The sequence below is a fragment of the Eleutherodactylus coqui genome, chromosome 6 (assembly GCF_035609145.1).
Source record: "Eleutherodactylus coqui strain aEleCoq1 chromosome 6, aEleCoq1.hap1, whole genome shotgun sequence".
Classification (NCBI taxonomy): domain Eukaryota; kingdom Metazoa; phylum Chordata; class Amphibia; order Anura; family Eleutherodactylidae; genus Eleutherodactylus; species Eleutherodactylus coqui.
Window position 1 is genome coordinate 207,602,777 of NC_089842.1, and position 20,310 is coordinate 207,623,086.

The window sequence follows — 20,310 nt, forward strand, 5'->3', positions numbered from 1 at the left end:
CAGGGCACTGCAATGGGATCTAATTATGTACCGCCGGTGGGTTCCAGGGAGCCACCCATGCTGTGGGTCCACAGGGACTTCACATTAGGGATTTGTACCTGCCTGTGTCTATGTATTAAAAACCCCGGTCTGACTGTGGCATGCAGTGTGGGCCGAAGCCCACCTGCATTTAATCTGACGTTACCTCAGCTGTGCTGGGCACTGCAATTGGATTTATTTATGTACCGCCGGTGGCTTCCTGGGACCCACCCATGCTGTCGGTCCACACAGTGTTTTAACTGCATGTGGCTGCTTATAAAGAACCCCAGTCTGACTGGGGCATGCAGTGTGGGCCGAAAGCCCACCTGCATTTAATCTGACGTTACCTCAGCTGTGCTGGGCAATGCAATGGTATTTATTATGTACCGTCGGTGGCTTCCTGGGACGCACCCATGCTGTGGGACCACACAGACTTCACATTAGGGAGTTGTACCTGCCTGTTTATACTTATAAAGAACCCCAGTTTGACTGGGGCATGCAGTGTGGGCCGAAGCCCACCTGTATTTTATCTGACGTTAGCTCTACTATCCGGGGCACTGCATTGGGACAAACTTCAGGAGCAATACAGCGCTAATGAGACGTGCACAGCTAGGCTAGCATTGGAGTCCGCTGTAGGCCCGCGATTGCTGAGGGTTTGTGCAGAGGCCTATGTCCTTGGTGCAGTGAAAGTCCGCTTCCTGCCTAGGATTGCTGAATCTGTGGGCCGAGGCCTATGCTGTGGGCGTGGTGCAAGTCTGCCATGTTTGGCCGCTCAGATCAATTTTTTGTTCATGTCTTCGATTTCCTAGGACCCACCTATGCTGTTGGTGCTAACTTAGTTCCCATTGCGGTGTTTGACCTGTCTGGCACAAAGACACTGACTGACTTGGGGAGGGGGCAGAGCGCAGACGGCTTTCCCCTTGCAGTGTGGATTGAGCTATGCGACACCTTCACAGAATAAATACTGTGTGGCACATGGATTCCCCATTGCTATGCCCATGTTTGCAGCTCCTGACGGAGGTGGCACAGGATTGGATTTCTCCTGGCTTCTGTACAGCATTGTGGGCTATCGCCCCGCCCCTTTTAAAGAGGGTCACTGCCTGGCCCTGCCAACCCTCTGCATTGTGTGTCTCCTCATGGCAGACACACTTATAAATAGATATGAGGGTGGTGTGGCTATGGGGCCAGCGTGTGGCATGAGGGCAGCTGAAGGCTGCGCAGGGTCACTTTGGTGTGCGCTGTGGACACTTGGTCGTGCGTCGGGGTTGGGCAGCATGTAACTCAGGAGAAGAGGCAGGGGTGTGTCCCGCAGGCAGTGCTTGTGCTTAGTTGGAGGTAGTGTGGTGCTTAGCTAAGGTGTGGCTTACTAATGAGGGTTTGTCCGAAGTTAAAATTGTTAGGGGGGGGCACTCTTGCCGCTATTGTGGCTTAATAGTGGGACCTGGGAACCTGAAATGCAGCCCAGCATGTTGCCCCTCGCCTGCCCTATCCATTTCTGTGTTGTTTCCATCACTTTCTTGGGTTTTGCAGATTTTCACTAATGAAAACCTTAGAGAGCATCGGCGATATACAAAAATGCTCGAGTCGCCCATTGACTTCAATGGGGTTCGTTACTCGAAACAAACCCTCGAGCATCGCGGAAAGTTCGACTCGAGCAATGAGCACCCGAGCATTTTGTTGCTCGCTCATCTCTAATAATGATGCTTGGTGGTTAAATTATGTCATGCAATGCAACATTGCAGGACGTTTTGATCAGTTTTCTACATCCTAATGGTCATCCCATTATATGTGTATGCTTGTCAATCAGACCTATGGAACATTCTGAGAGAAAAAGTCCTCACTGAGTTTGACCCATGTAATGCAACTGGGCAAAGCTACACACTAACTGCTACAGGCACTGAAAGCACAGAAGAAGCACTGCTGAGGAGAAAGTGCTGACTTTTTCCCAAATTGTATATAGCAATTTCCTAAATTGAAAGTGATGTACACTACTTATATCATTTATTTTACTCCTGTTACCAAAACCATCCCAAAATGAAACTTACATAAAGGAGAGATTGCATTTATCTTTATTACACACTTTATTCCCCCAAAAAATTGAAAGTACACTATCTTTTTTAGATTGTCAAAGCTTACATCATGTGACCTTGAAATGAAGAATATAATATTGTATTATAAAATAATTTTGATGAACAGTGTGCTTCATTAGCTTCAAAATGAGCCCAAGATGAAAGTTCTACCACAACTAGAAGCAAAGGTATGAATATTTTATGTGGACCTGGTAAGCATAAATTTAATTTGCTCTTATGTTTGTAAGCTGAGGGCTAAAATTTTACATCTGCAAGTTACTTTACGCCTTCTACCCTTTTACCAAATTTCATGAACATTTGAGACAGTTGGGTTGGCAACTGTTATAATTTGGCATGGACTGGTCCTATTAGCATATATCTTTAATCAGCATAAAAGCATACTAATAAGCCCATGAGGAAAGAATACCTGACATATAGAAGCTAAGTAAACTACCTGAAGAAACAGGAGATCCAAGGAAGTACAGATGTAGCAATCTCTAACTTAAGACTAAGGGCGCCCACCCACTGGCGATTTTTTTCCCTGCGAAATTCGCAGCATTTTTTTCTCTGCAGGGGTCTATGGGACTTGTAATGTTAAAATCGCGATCGCGCAAAATCGCAATTTACCGCGAAATCGCGATTTTGCGCGATCGCGATTTTAACATTACAAGTCCCATAGACCCCTGCAGAGAAAAAAATGCTGCGAATTTCGCAGGGAAAAAAAATCGCCAGTGGGTGGGCGCCCTTAGAGTGTTGAGATAGTTTGTGCACAGTATATTTGCCATTTTACAATGGCTTTGTTGATTTAAGATGGTAATATCTTTTTAATCGCTCAAGATAAGATAACTTGTCACAGAAATGTATCACACTCAAGTTAAACTTTACTACATATGTAACTCTGTTTGGACAGCGCTGTATCCAGATTCCTTTGGACATCGTTATATCCAGATTTCTTTGGACAGCGCTATATCCAGATTCCTTTGGACATCGCTATATCCAGATTTCTTTGGACAGCGCTATATCCAGATTCCTTTGGGTTCCCACAGGGCAGAAAAGGTAGCTGAAGTTTCTAAAACTCATTTGAGGCACCTACATTTTTACGTTGACATCACTCTTAAGGCATAAGGGACTGGAAGAAGTGACAGTAGCCGAGCATCTCCAAATGACCTACTCGGGTGCCAGTACTCCCAAGGACTCTGAGCTTTGGTGTGCCTGCAATTACAGCTACTTGGTGGATGCTTTACTGCCTAGTGTGAACTCAAAGCAATCTAGATGCAGGACTTTCAGAATAGAATAATTCCCCTTTGTATCTTCTGCTTCTTGAGGTAATTTACTTTAACTTCTATATGTTGTATATCCTTTTATCACAGACTAGTTTATCTTTATGTTGATTAAGGTGCCACAGTTTAAAGTGTCAGTATGTAACTTCAATTAAGCTGTTATTGTTCATTATATTAGTAGATGCAGTAGTGCCTTAGATGACTTTTTGCTGCATAAGTCTATTTGGTTGTAAGTGTGACCAACAGGAGTCACACACTTATGGCTACTCTTATTACATTCCTTCTTGGAATTCTTGGTATGACACAGGCATATACTTTTTTGTTCTTTTTTAAATTTTGTGATATTTGTAGCCGCTTTTATGCTTCAGTTGCCTCTCTCTTTTTTTTCAAAATCAAACACTAACAAATAATACACAATATTTATGCGGAGTCTCCTAATTTGTTATCTCTGGTAGCACCTAGTCTTGCTGGATTTTTGAATACTAAAAAAATAAATAACATATTTTCAAAATGTGTGGACCATGAGATGCTGACTTACTAAAATGATAGCATTACTGGAAGTAGTAACTGATATAGACATTTAATAATAAGGCATTACCTTTGCTTCTGATCACTAAAGAAGTTCCTGCAATTGAAGTCAGTAATGAAAAATACAGTATTTTCCTAGTTATATGAATTAATCTGTTCTTACTTCCTTACCAAGGAGATTATGTAGTGTCTCAGGCCCCCAAGGGTTCAAGGGATGGGATATTAATTGATACTAAATCAGCCCTTTAATTTATGGATTTTCACAATGGTAATTTATAGCACTGGCTACAAACTAAGCTAACTTAGTAACTAACTCCTAAGGGACCGAAACTGTGTACTCTTATGTGAATGAGCCCTAATTGTAACTACACCTTTACATGGCTATGTATCTCTATGCTGGTACTCCAGTATTAGGATCTCATCAAGGGCCATAAAAATTACATGGTGAGCAGTATTTGGCCTGTGGGTCTTGAGTTTCACACATGTGATATACAGGGTGTCTCAAAGCAATGAAAAAAAAAAATTAGAATGAAAACGGGTTGGCAGATTTTTCAAATGGGAAGGTAGGTTTGTGATATATCAAACTGGTGAATTATTTCACCAGAAAATCGATGGTGTGTTTAATTTTAACCCCTTAACAACATCCCATATGTCTTTTGATGGCGGGTGCTAAGAAGCTTTATTCTAATGTGCCATCATTTTATGGTACCGCATCAGAATAAGGCTGAAGGGGTGGGAAGTGTGACAGCTCCTTGCTTTCAGCTACTGGAGGTCCCCGGTCATGTGATCACCATTATTCAATGAATAACACCAATCAATGTGAGCCTATGCAAAAGTTACGATTCTTTCAATTTCATCTCCTCTTACTGTTTTGATTGATGAAGATGAAACATATTTTTGGAGGCCTCTCTAAATGTCCCCAACTGCCAATCTTTATCTCCCTCCCCCGCCAGAGATCTGCATGCACCTGTGGCAAAGTAACGCACAGAAGCAACTAACAGGGACCATTGTCACTGGTGACATTAGGGTTGCCACCTTTGTCACGAAAAAATACCGCCCATGGTTAAAAGGGGGCATGTCGGGGTGTGGCTTATCACTGCATTTATTTTCTTCTATATCTCCTAGATCCCGTCCAGCAGCTGTGAGCATGCGCGGGATCCAGGCCAGCGTGTTTTTGCAAGTAGATGACGTTTAGTGTGATTCACGCATCATCTACTTGCCAGAACACGCTGCAGACGCTTGCATCACATACAATCTACACATATATAAATATATACATGAGATACCCAGGTTACCCCAGCATGGTCCATATCACTATATACAGGAGATATACCTCCCCTATATATAGTGCTACTGATGTAACCTGGATATGTCCCTTATGTAATTATATATACAGCTGGTATAACGTATACCATTAGAGATGAGCGAACGTACTCGTCCGAGCTTGATACTCATTCGAGTATTAGCGTGTTCGAGATGCTCGTTACTAGAGGCGAGCACCACGCGATGTTCGAGTTACTTTCACTTTCATCTCTGAGACGTTAGAGCGCTTTTCTGGCCAATAGAAAGACAGGGAAGGCATTACAACTTCCCCCTGCGACGTTCAAGCCCTATACCACCCCCCTGCAGTGAGTGGCTGGCGAGATCAGGTGTCACCCGAGTATATAAATCGGCCCCTCCCGCGGCTCGCCACAGATGCATTCTGACAGAGATCAGGGAAAGTGCTGCTGATCCCGGAGCTGCTATAGGGAGAGCGTTAGGAGTGATTTTAGGCTTCAAGATCCCCAACAGTCCTTCTTAGGGCCACATCTGACCGTGTGCAGTACTGTTGAGGCTGCTTTTTGCAGTGTTGCACATTTTTTTTTTTTGTATATCGGTCGTGCAGAGCATTGCGTCCTGCAGTAATTTTACATAGTCCACGGCCAGTAGTGGTGGTGAGGCAGGGACAGTGAAAGACATATCCAGTCTCTATACGCAGTGGGCTTTTCCAAAGAAATTTGGGAAAAAAAATCTATTTGGGCTGCCTGTGACCGTCCTGACTGTACTGCGTCTCTGCTGGGGGTAGTTGTCCTAATTCATACGCAGCCAGCTAAGTGTTACAGCAGGCTTGCGCAAAATTCTTTCCTGTCTCTGCGTTGCCTCTTACATCACCGCTGTCATCCTGTCCAGAGTGAAACAGTCTGCAGTAATTTTACATAGTCCACGGCCAGTAGTGCTGGTGAGGCAGGGACAGTGAAATACATATCCAGTCTATATACGCAGTGGGCTTTTCCAAAAAAAATTGGGAAAAAAAATCTATTTGGGCTGCCTGTGACTGTCCTGACTGTACTGCGTCTCTGCTGGGGGTAGTTGTCCTAATTCATACGCAGCCAGCTAAGTGTTACAGCAGGCTTGCGCAAAATTCTTTCCTGCCTCTGCGTTGCCTCTTACATCACCGCTGTCATCCTGTCCAGAGTGAAACAGTCTGCAGTAATTTTACATAGTCCACGGCCAGTAGTGCTGGTGAGGCAGGGACAGTGAAATACATATCCAGTCTATATACGCAGTGGGCCTTTCCAAAAAAATTTGGGAGAAAAAATCTATTTGGGCTGCCTGTGACCGTCCTGACTGTACTGCGTCTCTGCTGGGGGTAGTTGTCCTAATTCATACGCAGCCAGCTAAGTGTTACAGCAGGCTTGCGCAAAATTCTTTCCTGCCTCTGCGTTGCCTCTTACATCACCGCTTTCATCCTGTCCAGAGTGAAACAGTCTGCAGTAATTTTACATAGTCCACGGCCAGTAGTGCTGGTGAGGCAGGGACAGTGAAAGACATATCCAGTCTATATACGCAGTGGGCTTTTCCAAAAAAATTTGGGAAAAAAAATCTATTTGGGCTGCCTGTGACCATCCTGACTGTACTGCGTCTCTGCTGGGGGTAGTTGTACTAATTCATACGCAGCCAGCTAAGTGTTACAGCAGGCTTGCGCAAAGATCTTTCCTGCCTCTGCGTTGCCTCTTACATCACCGCTGTCATCCTGTCCAGAGTGAAACAGTCTGCAGTAATTTTACATAGTCCACGGCCAGTAGTGCTGGTGAGGCAGGGACAGTGAAAGACATATCCAGTCTATATACGCAGTGGGCTTTTCCAAAAAAATTTGGGAGAAAAAATCTATTTGGGCTGCCTGTGACCGTCCTGACTGTACTGCGTCTCTGCTGGGGGTAGTTGTACTAATTCATACGCAGCCAGCTAAGTGTTACAGCAGGCTTGCGCAAAGATCTTTCCTGCCTCTGCGTTGCCTCTTACATCACCGCTGTCATCCTGTCCAGAGTGAAACAGTCTGCAGTAATTTTACATAGTCCACGGCCAGTAGTGCTGGTGAGGCAGGGACAGTGAAAGACATATCCAGTCTATATACGCAGTGGGCTTTTCCAAAAAAAATTGGGAAAAAAAATCTATTTGGGCTGCCTGTGACCGTCCTGACTGTACTGCGTCTCTGCTTGGGGTAGTTGTCCTAATTCATACTCAGCCAGCTGAGGGGTAGGGGTAGGCCTAGAGGATGTGGACGTGAGCGAGGACGCGGAGGCCCAAGTCAGGGTGTGGGCACAGGCCGAGCTCCTAATCCTGGTGTATCGCAGCCGACTGCTGCGGGATTAGGAGAGAGGCACGTTTCTGGCGTCCCCACATTCATCTCACAATTAATGGGTCCACGCGGTAGACCTTTATTAGAAAATCAGCAGTATGAGCAGGTCCTGTCGTGGATGGCAGAAAGTGCCTCCAGCAATCTATCAACCACCCAGAATTCTGCGCCGTCCACTGCTGCAACTCTGAATCCTCTGGCTGCTGCTCCTCCTTCCTCCCAGCCTCCTCACTCCATTACAATGACACATTCTGAGGAGCAGGCAGACTCCCAGGAACTGTTCTCTGGCCCCTGCCCAGAATGGGCAGCAATGGTTCCGAATCCTCTCCCACTGGAGGAGTTTGTCGTGACCGATGCCCAACCTTTGGAAAGTTCCCGGGGTCCGGGGGATGAGGCTGGGGACTTCCGGCAACTGTCTCAAGAGCTTTCAGTGGGTGAGGAGGATGATGACGATGAGACACAGTTGTCTATCACTCAGGTAGTAGTAATTGGAGTAAGTCCGAGGGAGGAGCGCACAGAGGATTCGGAGGAAGAGCAGCAGGACAATGAGGTGACTGACCCCACCTGGTTTGCTACGCCTACTGAGGACAGGTCTTCAGAGGGGGAGGCAAGTGCAGCAGCAGGGCAGGTTGGAAGAGGCAGTGCGGTGGCCAGGGGTAGAGGCAGGGCCAGTCCGAATAATCCACCAACTGTTTCCCAAAGCGCCCCCTCGCGCCATGCCACCCTGCAGAGGCCGAGGTGCTCAAAGGTCTGGCAGTTTTTCACTGAGAGTGCAGACGACCGACGAACAGTGGTGTGCAACCTTTGTCGCGCCAAGATCAGCCGGCGGGAGCCACCACCACCAGCCTCACCACCACCAGCATGCGCAGACATATGATGGCCAAGCACCCCACAAGGTGGGACGTAGGCCGTTCACCGCCTCCAGTTTGCACCGCTGCCTCTCCCCCTGTGCCCCAACCTGCCACTGAGATCCAACCCCCCTCTCAGGACACAGGCATTACCGTCTCCTGGCCTGCACCCACACCCTCAACTCCGCTGACCTCGGTCCCATCCACCAATGTCTCTCAGTGCACCGTCTAGCCGTCGCTAGCGCAAGTGTTGGAGCGCAAGAGCAAGTATGCCGCCACGCACCCGCACGCTCAATCGTTAAACGTGCACATAGCCAAATTTATCAGCCTGGAGATGCTGCAATATAGGGTTGTGGAAACGGAGGCTTTCAAAGGTATGATGGCAGCGGCGGCCCCACGCTACTCGGTTCCCAGTCGCCACTACTTTTCCCGATGTGCCGTCCCAGCCCTGCACGACCACGTCTCCCGCAACATTGTACGCGCCCTCACCAACGCGGTTACTGCCAAGGTCCACTTAACAACGGACACGTGGACAAGCACAGGCGGGCAGGGCCACTATATCTCCCTGACGGCACATTGGGTGAATTTAGTGGAGGCTGCGGCAAAGTCAGAGCCTGGGACCGCTCACGTCCTACCCACCCCCAGAATTGCGGGCCCCAGCTCGGTGGTGGTATCTGCGGCGGTGTATGCTTCCTCCACTAAACCACCCTCCTCCTCCTCCTCCTACGCAACCTCTGTCTCGCAATCAAGATGTGTCAGCAGCAGCACGTCGCCAGCAGTCGGTGTCGCGCGGCACGGCAGCACAGCGGTGGGCAAGCGTCAGCAGGCCGTGCTGAAACTACTCAGCTTAGGAGAGAAGAGGCACACGGTCCACGAACTGCTGCAGGGTCTGACAGAGCAGACCGACCGCTGGCTTGCGCCGCTGAGCCTCCAACCGGGCATGGTCGTTTGTGACAACGGCCGTAACCTGGTGGCGGCTCTGCAGCTCGGCAGCCTCACGCACGTGCCATGCCTGGCCCACATCTTTAATTTGGTGGTTCAGCGCTTTCTGAAAAGCTACCCACGCTTGTCAGACCTGCTCGGAAACGTGCGCCGGCTCAGCGCACATTTCCGCAAATCCCACACGGACGCTGCCACCCTGCGCACCCTGCAACATCGGTTTCATCTGCCAGTGCACCGACTGCTGTGCGACGTGCCCACATGGTGGAACTCTACGCTCCACATGTTGGCCAGGCTCTATGAGCAGCGTAGAGCTATAGTGGAATACCAACTCCAACATGGGCGGTGCAGTGGGAGTCAGCCTCCTCAATTCTTTACAGAAGAGTGGGCCTGGTTGGCAGACATCTGCCAGGTCCTTGGAAACTTTGAGGAGTCTACCCAGATGGTGAGCGGCGATGCTGCAATCATTAGCATCACCATTCCTCTGCTATGCCTCTTGAGAAGTTCCCTGCAAAGCATAAAGGCAGACGCTTTGCGCTCGGAAACAGAGCCGGGGGAAGACAGTATGTCGCTGGATAGTCAGAGCACCCTCCTGTCTATATCTCAGCGCGTTGAGGAGGAGGGGGAGGAGGATGAGGAGGAGGGGAAAGAGACAGCTTGGCCCACTGCTGAGGGTACCCATGCTGCTTGCCTGTCATCCTTTCAGCATGTATGGCCTGAGGAGGAGGAGGAGGAGGAGGAGGATCCTGAAAGTCATCTTCCTAGTGAGGACAGCCATGTGTTGCGTACAGGTATCCTGGCACACATGGCTGACTTCATGTTAGGATGCCTTTCTCGTGACCCTTGCATTACACGCATTCTGGCCACTACGGATTACTGGGTGTACACACTACTCGACCCACGGTATAAGGAGAACCTTTCCACTCTCATACCCGAAGAGGAAAGGGGTTCGAGAGTGATGCTATACCACAGGACCCTGGCGGACAAACTGATGGTAAAATTCCCATCCGACAGCGCTAGTGGCCGAAGGCGCAGTTCCGAGGGCCAGGTAGCAGGGGAGGCGCGGAGATCAGGCAGCATGTACAGCACAGGCAGGGCAACACTCTCTAAGACCTTTGACAGCTTTCTGGGTCCCCAGTCAAGGCTGAGTCGGCGGGAGCACTGTAAAAGGATGGTGAGGGAGTACGTAGCTGATCGCACGACCGTCCTCCGTGACGCCTCTGCCCCCTACAACTTCTGGGTGTCGAAGCTGGACACGTGGCCTGAACTCGCGCTCTATGCCCTGGAGGTGCTTGCTTGTCCTGCGGCTAGCGTCTTGTCAGAGAGGGTGTTTAGTGCGGCTGGGGGAATCATCACAGATAAGCGTACCCGCCTGTCAACCGACAGTGCTGACAGGCTTACACTCATCAAGATTACACTCAACAAAGCCTGGATTTCCCCAGACTTCTCTTCTCCACCAGCGGACAGCAGCGATACCTAAACAATAGGTAGGCTGCACCAGCGGATGGAAGCATTGTTCTCTATCACCATCAAAAACGTGGACCTTTTAGCTTCATCAATCTGTGTATAATATTCATCCTCCTCCTCCTGAAACCTGACGTAATCACGGCGAACAGGCAATTTTTCTTAGGCCCACAAGGCTCAGTCATATAATTTTTGTAAACAATTTTTATACGTTTCAATGCTCATTAAAGCGTTGAAACTTGCACCTGAACCAATTTTATTTTAACTGGGCTGCCTCCAGGCCTAGTTACAAATTAAGCCACATTAACCAAAGGGATTAATGGGTTTCACCTGCCCTCTTGGTTGGGCATGGGCAATTTTTCTGACGTACATTAGTACTGTTGGTACACCAATTTTTTGGGGCCCTCGCCTACACTGTAATCCAATTAATTTTTTGCCCACCTGCATTAAAGCTGACGTTACATCAGCTGTGCTGGGCACTGCAATGGGATATATTTATGTACCGCCGGTGGCTTCCTGGCACCCACCCATGCTGTCGGTCCACACGGAGTTGTAACTGCATGTGTCCACTTCTAAAGAACCCCAGTCTGACTGGGGCATGCAGTGTGGGCCGAATCCCACCTGCATTAAAGGGGTTGTCCCGCGCCGAAACGTTTTTTTTTTTTTTTTTTAACCCCCCCCCCCCCCCCCGTTCGGCGCGAGACAACCGCGATGCAGGGGTTAAAAAAACAAACCGCTCAGCGCTTACCTGAATCCCGGCGGTCCGGCGTCTTCATACTTACCTGCTGAAGATGGCCGCCGGGGTCTGCTCCCTCCGTGGACCGCAGCTCTTCTGTGCGGTCCATTGCCGATTCCAGCCTCCTGATTGGCTGGAATCGGCACGTGACGGGGCGGAGCTACACGGAGCCGGCATTCTGCACGAGCGGCTCCATTGAAGAGAGCAGAAGACCCGGACTGCGCAAGCGCGGCTAATTTGGCCATCGGAGGGCGAAAATTAGTCGGCTCCATGGGAACGAGGACGCTAGCAACGGAGCAGGTAAGTAAAAAACTTTTTATAACTTCTGTATGGCTCATAATTAATGCACAATGTACATTACAAAGTGCATTAATATGGCCATACAGAAGTGTATAGACCCACTTGCTGCCGCGGGACAACCCCTTTAAACATGACATTACCTCAGCTGTGCTGGGCACTGCAATGGGATATATTTATGTACCGCCGGTGGCTTCCTGGCACCCACCCATGCTGTCGGTCCACACGGAGTTGTAACTGCATGTGTCCACTTCTAAAGAACCCCAGTCTGACTGGGGCATGCAGTGTGGGCCGAAGCCCACCTGCATTAAACATGACATTACCTCAGTTGTGATGGGCAATGCAATGGGATATATTTATGTACCGCCGATGGCTTCCTGGCACCCACCCATGCTGTCGGTTCATACGGAGTTGTAACTGCATGTGTCCACTTCTAAAGAATCCCAGTCTGACTGGGGCATGCAGTGTGGGCCGAAGCCCACCTGCATTAAACATGACATTGCCTCAGCTGTGCTGGGCGCTGCAATGGGATATATTTATGTACCGTCGGTGGGTTCCAGGGAGCCACCCATGCTGTCGGTCCACACGGAGTTGTAACTGCATGTGTCCACTTCTAAAGAACCCCAGTCTGACAAGGGCATGCAGTGTGGGCCGAAGCCCACCTGCATTAAACATGACATTACCTCAGCTGTGATGGGCAATGCAATGGGATATATTTATGTACCGCCGGTGGCTTCCTGGCACCCACCCATTCTGTCGGTCCACACGGAGTTGTAACTGCATGTGTCCACTTCTAAAGAACCCCAGTCTGACTGGGGCATGCAGTGTGGGCCGAAGCCCACCTGCATTAAACATGACATTACCTCAGCTGTGATAGGCAATGCAATGGGATATATTTATGTACCGCCAGTGGCTTCCTGGCACCCACCCATGCTGTCGGTCCACACGGAGTTGTAACTGCATGTGTCCACTTCTAAAGAACCCCAGTCTGACTGGGGCATGCAGTGTGGGCCGAAGCCCACCTGCATTAAACATGACATTACCTCAGCTGTGCTGGGCACTGCAATGGGATATATTTATGTACCGTCGGTGGGTTCCAGGGAGCCACCCATGCTGTCGGTCCACACGGAGTTGTAACTGCATGTGTCCACTTCTAAAGAACCCCAGTCTGACTGGGGCACGCAGTGTGGGCCGAAGCCCACCTGCATTAAACATGACATTACCTCAGCTGTGCTGGGCCCTGCAATGGGATATATTTATGTACCGCCGGTGGGTTCCAGGGAGCCACCCATGCTGTGGGTCCACAGGGACTTCACAATAGGGAATTGTACCTGCCTGTGACTATTTATAAAAAACCGCGGTCTGACTGGGGCATGCAGACACCTTGACAGAATGAATAGTGTGTGGCACATAGGTTCCCCATTGCTATGCCCACGTGTGCAGCTCCTGATGGCGGTGGCACAGGATTATATTTCTCATTGCTTCTGTACAGCATTGTGGGCTATCGCCCCGCCCCTTTTAAAGAGGGTCGCTGCCTAGCCGTGCCAACCCTCTGCAGTGTGTGCCTGCGGTTCCTCCTCATGGCAGACGCACTTATAAATAGACATGAGGGTGGTGTGGCATGAGGGCAGCTGAAGGCTGCGCAGGGACACTTTGGTGTGCGCTGTGGACACTGCGTCGTGTGTGTGTGGGGGTTGGGCAGCATGTAACCCAGGAGAAGTGGCAGCGGAGTGTCATGCAGGCAGTGATTGTGCTTTGTTGGAGGTAGTGTGGTGCTTAGCTAAGGTATGCATTGCTAATGAGGGCTTTTCAGAAGTAAAAATTGTTGGGAGGGGGGGCACTCTTGCCACTATTGTGGCTTAATAGTGGGACCTGAGAACTTGAGATGCAACCCAACATGTAGCCCCTTGCCTGCCCTATCCGTTGCTGTGTCGTTCCCATCACTTTCTTGAATTGCCCAGATTTTCACAAATGGAAACCTTAGCGAGCATCGGCGATATACAAAAATGCTCGGGTCGCCCATTGACTTCAATGGGGTTCGTTACTCGAAACGAACCCTCGAGCATCGCGAAAATTTTGTCCCGAGTAACGAGCACCCGAGCATTTTGGTGCTTGCTCATCTCTATATACCATCTAAACGGCATGTACTGCTCCTCCGCTCTCCTCCTCGGGTCCCGACTCTGTCACTGCAACGCCGGCAGGACATCCATCCTCCTGACCCCACACATCACACACACAGCTCTACTACATCCATCTTGACCCCCCACACATCACACACACAGCTCTATTCCATCCACCCTGACCCCCACACATCACACACACACACGACACCTCTATATCCATTCCGATCCCCACACATCACAGACACAGCTCAGCTACATCCAACTTGACCCCCAGACATCATGCACACAGCTCTGCTACATCATCCTGACCCCCACACATCACACACACACACAACACCTCTATATCCATTCTGATCCCGACACATCACACACACAGCTCAGCTACATCCAACTTGACCCCCAGACATTACACACACACAGCTCAGCTACATCCAACTTGACCCCCAGACATTACACACATAGCTCTACTACATACATACATACATCACACACAGAGCTCTGCTACATTATCCTGACCCCCACACACATCACACACACAACACCTCTATATCCATTCCGATCCCCACACATCACACAAACAGCTCAGCTACATCCAACTTGACCCCCAGACATCACACACATAGCTCTACTACATACATTGATCACACACACAGCTCTGCTACAGCATCCTGACCCCACACATAGCTCCACTCACTCCATCCATCCAGACCCCACAGGCATCCCAGACTCCCAGTCCACCACACTCTCCCGTCCGACTCCCGGCCCTGACCCCGGAAGACTACCCCCAGGCAGCAAGCGGCCCCCTCCTCCCTCCCGTCATCAGACTCTCACCATACACCATCACGAGTCCTGTCCACTGTCCACGGTCCATTCATGACACCCCCACCAGACTCCCTCACCCGTGCCCCGCTCCGGAGTCCCAACTCCCGCGCCGCCCGTAGAGTCCCGAGGCTGAGTCCTGCCCACGTCCGTGGTGGGCTGCCTGCCTGTCTTTCTCTCTGCTTTGCGGGCTTCTGCTAGTAGGAGGCTGGGTGAAGGCAGCGCATGTGCGAGATTTTGTGCACTCTCGTGGACATTCAGCAAGGGCACGTCATCAGCATAAACTGCTGAATGATGCTGCCCCAGCCCCCTGCATGATTCCTGAAGTCCATACAGGCAGGTATTTTGTTGCAGCCTGCCGAGTCCCTGGGGCCCGACAAAAATACCGGCCTGTAATAGGGCCGGTAATATAAAAATACCGGCACCGGCCTGGGCGGTAAAAATACCGGCCAGGCCGGTGTTTTCCTGGTTGGGTGGCAACCCTAGGTGACATGGAGCACAGAGCTCTGTACATAGAAAAATAAAAAAGTTAAAGGTCTTTGAATGCAGCGATTTAGAAAAAAAAAAAAAGATTTCCAAAAAAAGGGCCTTTATTGCAGATAAGTGGAAAAAGCTAAAAAAAATATAAGAATTTTGATATTCTTGTAACTGTACCGACCCGCAGAAAAAATGTATTCTGTCATTAATGCTGCATGATTAACGCTGTAGAAAGAAAAAACAAAAATCTATGGCAGAATTGATGCGTTTTCTCTCCCTGTTATCATCAAAAAAAATAATAAAAGTTTTACAATATAGTCTATGTAACCAAAAATGGCACCATCAAAAACTACAGTTAGCCACACAAAAAACAAGCCCTTATAGGGCCATGTTGAGGGAAAAGTAAAAAAGTTATGGCTTTTGAAAAATGGAGATGAAAATCCACCAAAAATCGTTGCGTCCTTAAGCCCAAAATAGGCCATGTCCTTAAGGGGTTAAAATATGTAGTAAACCCCTAGATAAATGCAATAAGGTGTATAGTTTTCAAAATGGGATCATTTGTGGGGGTTTTCCATTGTTTTGGCAGCTCAAGAACTCTAAGGCCTCCTTCCCACGAATGGATTTCCGCCGCGTAATTCGCGGCAAAAATCCGCTGTGTTGCCCGCAGCTATTACGTTCTATTGAACCTAATAGCTCAGGGCACACAGTGCGGAATTCCACCGCGGAATTCCGCACCGTGAAATCTCCCATCCTCAACCGCGGCATGCTCTATTTGCCGTGGGTGTACGCTCAGACGGCTTCCATTGCAGTCAATGGAAGCCGTCCGTTCACGCTATCTCCCGCTGTAGCACAGCGGAAGATAGCGTGAAAACGCTTCCCCGCCTACCACCGCAGCGTCATATGATGCGGCCGGCGCGTCACATGACACGGTCGGCCGCGTCATATTACGCGGCGGGCGTGTCATGTGACGTGGCCGGCGTGTCATATGACGCGGCGGTGGTGGGCGGGGAAGCGTCATGTGGGACCCAGAAGGACGGATCCGCTGGTAAGTATGGGGTCTCTGGGGGGCGCCGTGACGGGCTTCGCCGTGGAATATTCCGCGGCGGAGCCCGTCACGCTCGTGTGCAGCCGGCCTAAAACTGTGCAAAGCAAAAATTTCTGTTTTGAAAGCCACTGAGTGCTCCCTTCCTTTTTGTGCTTACGAACATAAGATTAGGACCATAAATATATTTCTAAACACAGGACAAACAGGGATATCCATTTTGAGTTGCACATCTTCATTTTCATGTGCCCTATACAAAAAAAACTGTCTTTGAAATGAAATATTTGCAAGTATATGATATTTTATTTTTTCTCCTCTGAATTGCATTAATTCCTGAAAAAAATGATAACTGTACGTTTGCCCATATTTGACATACTGAAGTTGTAAATATGAAAAAACAATGTCTGTAGCTGTTGACTGTACTAAGTGTGAACTGTCCTGTTCAGTGTATATTATGTTGTATTTCCCTTGTCTGGAGCTCCTGCTCATTACCATCATTTTCAGCAGGGGGCTATCCCTAATGGGACAATTACTCCGCTTGTAGGTAGGGTTCCCCTTTTCTTTGTTGTAGTTGTCATGTTAGTGTAGGGACTTACAAGACAATGATGACCCTTGATGTGGGCTTGTGAGCTTATATGTTTTGGACAAAATACAAACCAATACTTTATACCTATTTAAAGATATTTCCATATGTGTGGTTGTTTATTACATTGATAAGTATGAGGCCTTCTGGTATGTCTCATGTCCCTGTTTTCCTAGTGAGTGTTTGTATGCATGTTTGGTTTATGCTTGACTGCTATTGGTCTACAGCTGTGTATGTGCGTCCCAACTTTCCTTTCTGCTCTTCAGTCATAAAAGCTGTGGTGTTTGTGTAGGTTGTTGTTCCCACAGTCTGCACTGATGTAACACTACCTAATGCATTGCTTTTTGTTCGCCTATTGCTGATCATGTGAGCAGCTCTAGATAGAGTGCATTTATAGTCTATCACTACCAATGCACAGTAATTATTGGTAGTCTGAAGATTGTGTCAGGCAATGTGGACTAACAAAAATGTGACCTGGAAGTAGTGAATAAGCAATGCCTTTCTGATCAACTAGATATCAGAGGGGCCATAAAACAGTTCTTTTGGTTTTGTAGATATGTGTCTTCATAGGAAGTAAGATCTTACATGTGCCATGTCATAGATGGCAATAATTTGATACTATGACTCGTAAAACTGTTTTAGTGTCATTTAAGGACACCTAGCACAGAAATAATTAAAACAGAATGTAACCTTGTATTTACACTCTTTACATTTGTGGTTGATAATTGACCTCCTTAGAATAGTATAATTTAATTAGTAGCCCTGGGACTACACTATGCAACTAGTGAAATCTCAGAACAACACAATTACACTGAACAGGGCAATGGGGAGGATGTTATGCAGATCCTTTATCATTACCGTGTTTAACAATCACCCTCTCGGGATTCATTATTAGTAGAATGAGAAGACAGATTCTTAAGATGTACCGTCATCACTAGAAACAAGGAAAATAATAAGTAGATATACATGATCTGATTACTTAAAAGGATAATTAAGTTTAAACAAATGAAAGTAATTCCTTGCATAATAAAAAGTCACCCAGCTTTACAATATACATTATGTATAAATTCTTTTCAAGATCACTGTTTGCTGTGTTCGTATTTTCCATTTATTGTTTAGTTCAAGAGGATGCAAATCCGTCTTGATCATGTGATGGGCACACGGCTCAGTACAGGACATAGTCCTGATATCTGTAAGTAGTGAGCTGTGTGTGTGTGTCTATTACATGACAAAGCCAGATTTTTCCTTTAAGAGCAAGCAATGATATATTGCATACAATTACAGAAGAGACTTATTTCCAACTTGCAAATGACAATTTTTTATGCATTTATCTGGAAACACACTTTTTGCTAAAATTGGTTCAGCCTTCTCTAGTAAAATAACAGAAGACATACTCACCTTCCACACTCTTCGGCTGCTGCTGTTCTGCCATTACTGAGCCCTGCCGGTCTACTTCTAGGTGTAGACCTACAATGATATCACAGACACCAGGGCTATGTGACATCTACCGTCAATCACTGGCATTCTTTAGATGGTGGTTATTTGCAACAGCCACATGACCTGGAGCTATGTCATCACCACTCTCCTCCTGGAAGGGAACATGGGCATGCAGTGTAGTGCAACGCCAGCAGTGGATGAACGGTGCAGGTGAATTTGTCTTCTGTAATTTTACTAGAAAAGGCTAACGTTTTAACTAAAAGAAAAACCCTTTATTTCAATAAATATGGAAAGAAGTGGAGCTCCAAATGATTGTGAATTATTGTCCCCTGGGAAATGTGCGCAAATGGAAAGATGAATTATTTTAGAGCACCATCTATTGAAAGCCAGCATTCCTGTAAACCAATGGCAAAACTTTAAACAAGCCTTGTAACAATGACAGAGAATATAAGCAAAAGCCAGAGACTTCTCCAGAATCAAAAGATAAATCATGCACAGGCAGGGTGCTTTGGGGTTTTTGCCCCTCACCAGTGTGCAGTATGTTACTGTCCTGACTAGGTGAGAGACCTATGATGTAGGTCAGCACAGGTATGATTTCTCTTTAGGGAGAGCACCCAGTGAGCAGACTTATAAAGCCATGCAAATTTCCTAGAGGAGCATACATGGCCATATAAGTCTTCTCACTAGGTGCGCTGCCTAAGGTGAAAACATATTCTTCCCAAAATACATCATAGGCATCTCACTTAGCCAAGACAGGGGCAAAAACGCCGGAACAGTCTGTCTGTGCATTATTTATCTTTTCCTTCTGCTCAAATGTCCACAGATGGGTTTGATATGTGGAATCCGCAAATCAAGCCACCCATAAGGAAACATAGACATCCGCAAATGAAATAGTAACATAGTAACATAGCACGTAAGGCCGAATGAAGACAATGTTCATCTAGTTTAGCCTGTTTATCCTTCTAAGTTGTTGATCTAGAGGAAGGCAAAAAAAAACAAGAGGCAGGAGCCAATTAGCCCATTTGGGGGAAAATTCCTTCCCGACTCCCTAATGGCAATCAGACTAATCCCTGAATCAACCCCTAATAGTTCCTACCTACCTGTATACCTGGAATAACAATTAACCTAAGATTTATATCCTGTAATATCCTTAGGCAAAGAGTTCCACAGTCTCACTGCTCTTACAGTAAAGAACCCTTTTCTGTGTTGGTGATGTAACTTGTTTTTTTCTAGACGTAGCGGATACACTCTTGTTACAGTCGCAGTCCTGGGTGTAAACAGATCATGGGAGAGATCCTTGCATTGTCCCCTCATGTATTTATACATAGTTATTTGGTCACCCCTTAGCCCTTTTTTTTCCAGGGTAAATAATCCCAATTTGAATAGCCTCTTTGGGTATTCCAGTCCCTTCATCCCATGTATTAGTTTAGCCGCCCTTCTTTGAACCCCCTCAAGCACTGTACCATCTTTCCTGAGCACCGGTGACCAGAACTGTATGCAGTATTCCATGTGGGGCCTAACAAGTGCCTTATATAGCGGTAGAATAATGTTCTCGTCCCTGGTCCCTATACCTCTTTTAATGCGTCCCAAGGATTTATTTGCTTTTGCAGCGGCTGACTGGCATTGGTTACTCCAGTTTAATCTGCAATCCACTAGTACCCCCAGGTCTTTTTCCATATCACTTTTCCCTAGCAGTACCCCATTAAATGTATATTGGTGACATCCGTTTCTCATGCCCATGTGTATAACCTTACATTTATCAACATTCATTTGCCATTTTTCTGCCCAAGCCCCCAGCTTATCTAGGTCCATTTGTAGCCATACATTGTCCTCCGTTGCATTGATTATATTTAGAGATGAGCGAACGTACTCGGATAAGCACTACTCGTCCGAGTAATGTGCCTTATCCGAGTACCGCTGTACTCGTGCTGAAAGATTCGGGACGCGCTGCGGAGCGGGGAGCTGCAGGGGAGAGCGGGGAGGAACGGAGGGGAGATCTTTCTCTCCTTCTCTCCCGCCCGCTCTGCCCCGCTC